The following is a 7,545-nucleotide window of genomic DNA, read 5'->3' as shown; positions in this document are numbered from 1 at the left end:
ACTACAAAGGACAAGTTTGAGAAATGTATTAAACTGATTACAGATTCACAAGCGGGAGTTTAGGAAGAGAGCAGAGCTCCTGCATGATAGCCGGAGTGGGGCCTAGGGTGGGGTTGGGGTGGGGTTGTCCCCAGGGTAGCTCTGAGCTCCCCTTCCGGGAGCCTTTTGAAGGACTTAGGGCTTGAAGAGGAGCTCAGGGACGGGCATGGGCTGGTCAGTCCAGTTGGTCCGGCCATGAGAGGCCCCTGGGGCAGTTTCCGTCATTTTCTCTTGCACAGCCTCCTCCAGGCAGAGGAGCTTTTCCAGGAGATAACATGAACAAGAGCCGAGCTTTCTCACTTGCCTCCAGCCAAGGCCCTTCTCAGAACTGGGGCCTTGCCTGATCCAACTTCTACCTCTTGTTCATCAGTACTGTCGTGCGTGACATAAGTAAAATGTTGAAGGAACAGGTGGGTGAGTTTATGAGTGAGTTCTCTGAGATAATGAAGTCCCGAGACCTCTGTCGTCCCTTCCTAATTCTTCTTTTCTCCCAGTGCTGGGGATCGTATCCTGGGCATCCCACTTGCTAGGCTGGTGTTCATGGAGCTACATCCCTGCCCACTCCCTTCTTCTTGACCATGTCTAGCAGGAGGAGGACTTAAACCTGAGTTTGAAACCCAGCTTTGCTGAATACCATCCATAAGACCTAATATCTCTCTGCCTCAGTTTCCTAATCTGTAAAAGGGAGCCAATACCATCTTACTGCAAGATTGCTATGAGGACCAAGAGAAAAGTCGATGAAGCATCTCTTTCATCGTAGCTTTCAATAAAGAGTAGCTTAGGCCAGCTTGATTCAGGTCATTAGGCTTGGCAGCAAATATCTCACCACCACCCCCTTTTCTCTTTCTTTCCTTTCCTTTTCTTTTGAGACAGGGTCTAATGCATCTGGCATGGCCTTAAACATGCTACCTAGCTAAGGATGGCTTTGGATTCCTGGACCCCCTTGCCTTCCAGGTCCTACTGTAACATCATGCTCTGCTTCTGTGATACTGGGGATGGAGCCTAGGACTTCATGCATGATAGGCAAGCCTCTACCAACTAAGTACACTCTGTGTATTTGGGGGTGGTGATTGGTTTAGACAGTTTCCCTCAGTAGCCCAGGCTGGCCTGTCTTCTAAATGCTGGGATTATAGGTGTGCCCTACTGAACTACCTCACTAGTGTAGTTTTCAGGATTTAATCTTGTGGCTTGTCTTCACTCTAATGGTGGCTCCATATTCTTAACCTTGCAAAAGTGCCCCTTCCCATCATGCACCAGGATGCCATGCCACATCCAGGAGAGAACATGCCATGTAAGGACAGAAAAGTGGAGGAAGGCCCATTCTGGGACAATCCCGCCCATTCTTGGAATTCTTTCTTCCACCTTAACTCATGAACAATACTCTTCCTTCCCCACATTAAAGTCTGTAGTTAGAACATGTTGGAACACATCTGTAAGTCCAACCTCAGGAAGCAGAAGCTGGGGGATCAATCCAAGGTTTCCTTCAGGCTGTATTGTTCGTTGCTTGTATTGTGCTGTCATGGCGGGTTTGTTGAAGAAGATCACTGGCCTGGTGGGGTTGGCTGTGTGCAACACTCCACATGAGAGGCTAACAATGTTGTATACAAAGATTCTTGATATTATGAAGCAGTTCCCTAAACATGTAGCCTACAGAAAATACACAGAACAGATCACCACTGAGAAGCTGGATATGGTCAAAGCAGAACCAGATGTTAAAAAATTAGAAACCTTGCTTCAGGGCGGTAAAGTAGAAGATTCTTCAGGCTGAAAATGAGCTGAATCTGGCAAGGAAAATGCTCCAGTGGAAGCCATGGGAGCCACTGTTGGAAGAGCCTCCTGCCAACCAGTGGAAGTGGCCAATATGATCACTGTGTCTGATGGTTGATGAGAATTAAATGTAGCTTGGGCTACTTGAGACACGTCTGGAGCAAGGGCTTGGGGAGGCTTGCTGTGATGAGTCATTTGGAGCAGCAGGGCAAAGAAAAGGACATTTCAGGGAAGGGTCGAGGACTCAGTTTCAGATCAAGACATGTGACCGGACCATCCAGCCCTATGGACTGTCGTGGACCGCAGAGTGAACACAGGGTGGGGTAGGAATATCACTAGTGTGTGAGAGCTGGCACATCTCAAAGTCGGCAGACTGGAATGTTCCTCCCTGGGTGCCCTCATCCTTATCTCCACAGTAGAAGGGATTCACAGAGGACACAAAGAAAGGCACCTGGAGGAAGTTTATTTCAGGGCAAAGGTGAAAGCTCAAGAGGTGAATACAGGCTTCTCAAGAGCTGTAGGGTGGGATTTTGGATTGTTTGTTCTTTTGATTTGTTTTAGATTTATTTATTTTATTTTATTTGTATGCATGTTTTGCTTGAGTGTATATATGTGCACCATGTGCATGCCTGGTGCCATCAGAAGTCAGAAGAGGGATTTAGACCCTGTGGATCTGGAGTCACAAATGATAGAGAGCCACCGTGTGGATGCCAGGAACAGAGCTAGGGTCCTCTGCAATGACAACTCTAACCTCTTCAGCTTTAGATAGCTTGTTGTGGAGACTTCCCTCCTTCCTTCTTCCTTCCTTCCTTCCTTCCTTCCTTCCTTCCTTCCTTCCTTCACCTCTTTTTTCAGAATTAAAAAAAAAAATTGAAAGAAGGTTGTTAGCATTCTGGCCCGCCCTTTGGGGACCCGCCCTTCATCCTGAGGTAAAGTCTCTTTTAAGAGGAAAACCCCTCCCCTCCTTCTTCCCCTTTCCCTCTCTTTTCCGCCAGGCTGGGCGTACCTTACCCTCCACTTTCCTTTCTCTTCTCTCTCTCTCTCTCTCTCTCCCTCTTCCTCTTTCTCTCTCCATCCCTCTATTCCCTCTCCCCTCTCCCTAATAAAACTTTCCATGTGGATGTATGTCTGCACAGTATGAGTGATTTTCCACTGCGCCACGCCATGGCCCGCTGCAGCACCTGCATGGTGTGCCTCACCCACCGTGGGGCACCTTGCTCCAAATCAGCCAAAGTCTCACATGCTGTATCATTACAATGGTCTCACATAGTCCATGCTGTTCTCACACTGGTTAAGTGCCAAGAATGATCACTTAAGATTCCTGCTCAGTGTTAGAGCGCTTGCCTAGCAAGCACAAGGCCCTGGGTTCGATCCTCAGCTCAAAAAACAAAACAAAACAAAAACCCACAAACAAACAAACAAACAAACAAAGATTCCTGACCCTCCTGCCTCTGCTTCCTGAGTGCTAGGATTACAGGCAGGCAGTATTACACTGTTACTAGAATTTTTTGGGTCCTTAGTCTTATTAATAAAATAATTTAAGAATGGACTCAAGTGGAAGCCCAAGGGCAGGTTTTTGCTTGTTTGTTTGTTCTGTTTTCCAAGGTAGAGTTTCATTGTGTATCCCTGGCTGTCCTGGAACTAGCTCTGTAGAACAGGCTGGCCTGGAACTCACAGAGCTCAGCCTACCTAGGCCTCCAGAGTGCTGGGATTAAAGGTGTGTGCCGTTTAATTAGGGCAGTTTTGTTAGGGGTTAAGGACACCCCAGGGCAGGAAGGCTGTGAACTTCAGTTGCCTCCTGCAGGAGAAGGATGGAGAGAGGGAGAGAGCTATCCTATTGAAGCTGGCCGCCACATGGTGGGGGTGGTTCAGAGAGAGAGTAAGGAAGCCCTAAGTTAGGGAAGGGCGGTTAGAAGAGAGAGAGAAAGGAGAAAAGGGGAAGCATGCCTTCCTGAGCAATTCAGAAAAGTGGGCAGAGGTGTAGCTGCATAGGGGAGGGGATTCTGGGAAGGAAAAACACAGCACCCCACAGCCATCTCTTCAGCATGGCTTATAATGAGCCCACTTTCCTAGGCGTGATCCCTTGGCCAAGTGAGTGACCTGGCCCAACCGGACCATTACACCAGGGGTTTTGTTCTTTTGACCCGTGGTACTAGGAGTTGAACCCAGGTCTTTATGCATGGTAGGCAAATGCTCTACCCACTGAGCTACATCCTTTGCCTCTTGTGTATGGTATTTTTGAGACAGATTCTCTATAAGTATCTCAGCCTGACCACACACTTGTGTCTGTCCTCCTGCCTCAGTCCCCAAAGCATTTTTTCCCCTGATCTGTATCTGTAGTGTTACATATCAGGGAAGTTATCTCAGTGGCTTAAAAGCTCAAATACATCTAATACAGAGGCTGAGTGTATGGCTTAATGGTAGAGAGCTCACCTTACAAGCACAAGGGCTGCAGGTTCAAGACCCAGCACAAGGGAAGACATTTCAACCTAGGGGCCAGTCAGAAGCAAGCTGCTGTGCCATGTGCCTTGGAGGGCTCAGTGAGCATGTGTGTTTTTCTTCCTTTCAAGAACTGAAAAAAAGCACACACTTTTAATTCCAGCACTCTGGAGGCAGAGCCAGGTGTATCTCTGTGAGTTCAAGGCCAGCCTCGTCTACAGACTGAGTTCCAAGACAGCCAGGGCTACACAGAGAAACCCTGCCTTAGAAAAGAGAAGAAAAGAAAAGAAAAATTAATTGAAAAAACCCAGACTATTCTTTTCTTTGTAATAGGCTCGCGCCTAATTGCCTTATTAGCAGACATTTTGCTTGTGGCTACAGAAGATGTGGCTGGTAAGTTGTTGTATAAGGTGAATTTAGTGGAAGAAGAAAGACTGGGAAGTCTTTGAAGACAAACTGTATTTAAAGTTATTCTTTGAGCTGCTCCTGGCCAGGGTAGGAGGGCCCTCAGCTGCTTTCTGGGCCCAGTGCAGAAGCATAATGTGTGTCCACACAAAACAGTTCTTCCTTACAAAGCAATAAGACAACTAACTTACTCTGGAGGCTGGAGAGATGGAGCAACGGGGAAGAGCACTGGCTGCCCTTGCAGAGGACCTGGCTCTGCTTCTTGACACCCACGTGGTAGCTCACAACTGCCTGTAATTCCAGCTCCAGGAGATCCAACACCCTCTTCTGTCCTCCAAGGGCTCCTGCACTCAGGTGTACACAGACATAAGCTCAGGCCCACACACGTGCACATAAATAATTAATAAATATTTTCTAAAGAGAATTTATTCTGGAGACAAGTGCGAGTGATTGAATTTAAGTTACCCCAAATACTATGTTACGATGGTAATGGTTTCTTTCATTCATTCATTCATTCATTCATTCATTCATTCATTCATTGAGACAGGGCCTCACAAGGCCCTGGCTGGCCTCTAACTCCCTACGTACCTGAGGATGGCCTTGAACTACCTACCTCCACCTTCCCAGTGCCAGAGTCACAGACATGTGCCACCGTGCTCAGTTTATGTGGTGCTGGGGAGAGAACCCAGCGCTTTGTGAACACTGGGCAAGCATGCTACCAGCTGGGCTGCAGCCCAATTTCCTCAAGCTTTTATAGGGACAGAACAGAGAAAGTCATAAATCAAGGCACTTTTAATCTACATCAGTGGAGATGGCGGCGAACAGCAAAGCTGCGAGGCCTCAGGAGCTATCTGATGATATTTTTAGCCTTTGAGTTGGTGGCCTGTCAGTACAGCTCAAAAGATTTTACCAGATGATAAGTAAGGATGTTAGGTCAGACCCAGAGGTGTGAAAGGGACTGGGAAGGGGCTGGACACGCCTAAGATAACTTGACTCTGAACCTGCAGCATTCCAACCCCACAACAAGTTCTCATGAGTCTTAGATTCTTTAGCACAGGTGAGGCTTTTTCCTGAGACCCTCATTTCATATCCGTGCGCTGCCTCTGTCTTGGTGCTGGTGTTTCTATTAGTACCTTTCTGGGGAAGGAGCATAAAAGCCTGGTTTTTTTTTTTTGTTTGTTTGTTTGTTTTTGTTTTTGTTTTTGGTTTTTTTTTTTGGTTTTGTTTTATCTGTTCTGCTGGGGATCAAACCCCGGGCCTCATGCAGTACCTGCAAATGTCCTCACACTGAGCTTCATTGGAACTCCAAAGCTATGCCAGATGGCACATCAGTATTTCAGAGAGGTTTCCCCAGGTTTCTCTCCTTTCCTTTTGAACACATGTGCTCTGCCCAGACACCTGTGGTTCTGGTCCTGCCTCTGGCTTCTGCCCAGCCACTTCAGCCTGACACTTTGGAGCACACCTGGGGGTTCACCAGTAGTAGCCTTACCCCCACGCACCTCTCCAGCATGCTGCCCTGCAGCTCCTTCAGCTAGTACCTGGAGAAGAGATTCCCCAGTTTCTGGGCTGCTGTTCTGTATCCTCTGATTTATAATCAGGTCCCACGAGCCAGCTACACAGGGACAGTCAGTGAGTGGGCACCATAGCTCCAAAGCGTCGCATGAGTATGCCTTGTTGGAGGAGGTGTGTCAAATGCAGGGGTGGGGTGGGGGCGCTTTGATGGTTCAAAAGCCCACGCTGGGCCCAGTGCTCTCTCTGCTTGCTTCCTATGGATCAAGATGCAAAGCTCTCAGCTACTTCTCCAGCACCACACCTGCCTGTGTTCAGCCATGTTCCCAACCGTAATGATAATGAACTCACCCTCTGAAACTGTAAGCCAACCCCCAATTAAATGCTTTCTTCTATGATCTGCCTCACTCACTGTGTCTCCTCACAGCATTAGAACAGTAACTAAGACACCTAGCATGCAGTGGGTTCTGGGTTCAATCTCTGGCACCATGATAAAATCAAATATACTATACACTAAGGGGCTGGGGGTGTAGTTCAGGCGGTAAAGTGCTTGCTTACCTAGAGTCTGTGCTCTGGGTTTGATCTCCAGCACTGAGAAAGGAGATGCAGCCAGATCAGATGTTCAAGGCCACCCTGGGCTAGGATGTGATGGAGCAGCTAACTTCCCTGATTGAAACAGTAAATATTGCACTCATGTACCGAAATTAAAACATCACACTGTGACATATAAATGCATAGTTATTTAGCAGTTGAGGTGGCATGAGCCTTTAATCCCAGTACTTGGGAGGCAGAGGCAGGCAGATCTCTGAGTTCAAGGGTAGGTTGGTGTCTACAGAGTGAGTTCCAGGACAGCCAGGGCTACACAGAGAAAGCCTGTCTCAAAAAACCAAAAAAAAAAAAAAAAAAAAAAAAGCAAACAAAAAAGTATATATATAAAATAATGTAATAAATATATAACTTATTAACAAGTAATAACTATATACAGTTATTATATATTATATAACTAGGTATGAAACCACTATTATAATGATGTGTTATATATAACTATATATACTATATAATAACTATATATAATATATTACTTATTAACAAGTAGTAACTACATGTACTTATTATAAATATACAATTATATACTTGTTAAGAATTTAAGGCTCAGATGTAGCACACTGATGCTTACTTGCCTAGCATAAGCTGGACCCTATATTATTATTTTTTTCTTTCTTTCCTTCTTCCTTCCTTCCTTCCTTTCTTTCTTTCATTTTTTTTTTTCTGAGACAGGGTTTCTCTGTGTAACCCTGGCTGTGTTGGAACTCATTCTGTAGACCAGGCTGGCTTCAAACTCACCAAGATCTGCCTGCCTCTGCCTCCTCCCGAGTGCTGGGACTA

At 46.5% G+C, this 7,545-nt stretch overlaps 1 pseudogene; it reads left to right on the top strand.

Annotated features, from left to right (window-relative positions):
• Positions 1–1,558: 1,558 nt before the first annotated feature.
• On the top strand, positions 1,559–1,904 carry LOC118579151 (annotated as a pseudogene).
• Positions 1,905–7,545: the final 5,641 nt, after the last annotated feature.

This window comes from Onychomys torridus, chromosome 3, assembly GCF_903995425.1.
Source record: "Onychomys torridus chromosome 3, mOncTor1.1, whole genome shotgun sequence".
NCBI lineage: Eukaryota > Metazoa > Chordata > Mammalia > Rodentia > Cricetidae > Onychomys > Onychomys torridus.
Note: the sequence above shows the minus strand (reverse complement) of the source record. Positions and strands in the feature narration are given on the sequence as shown.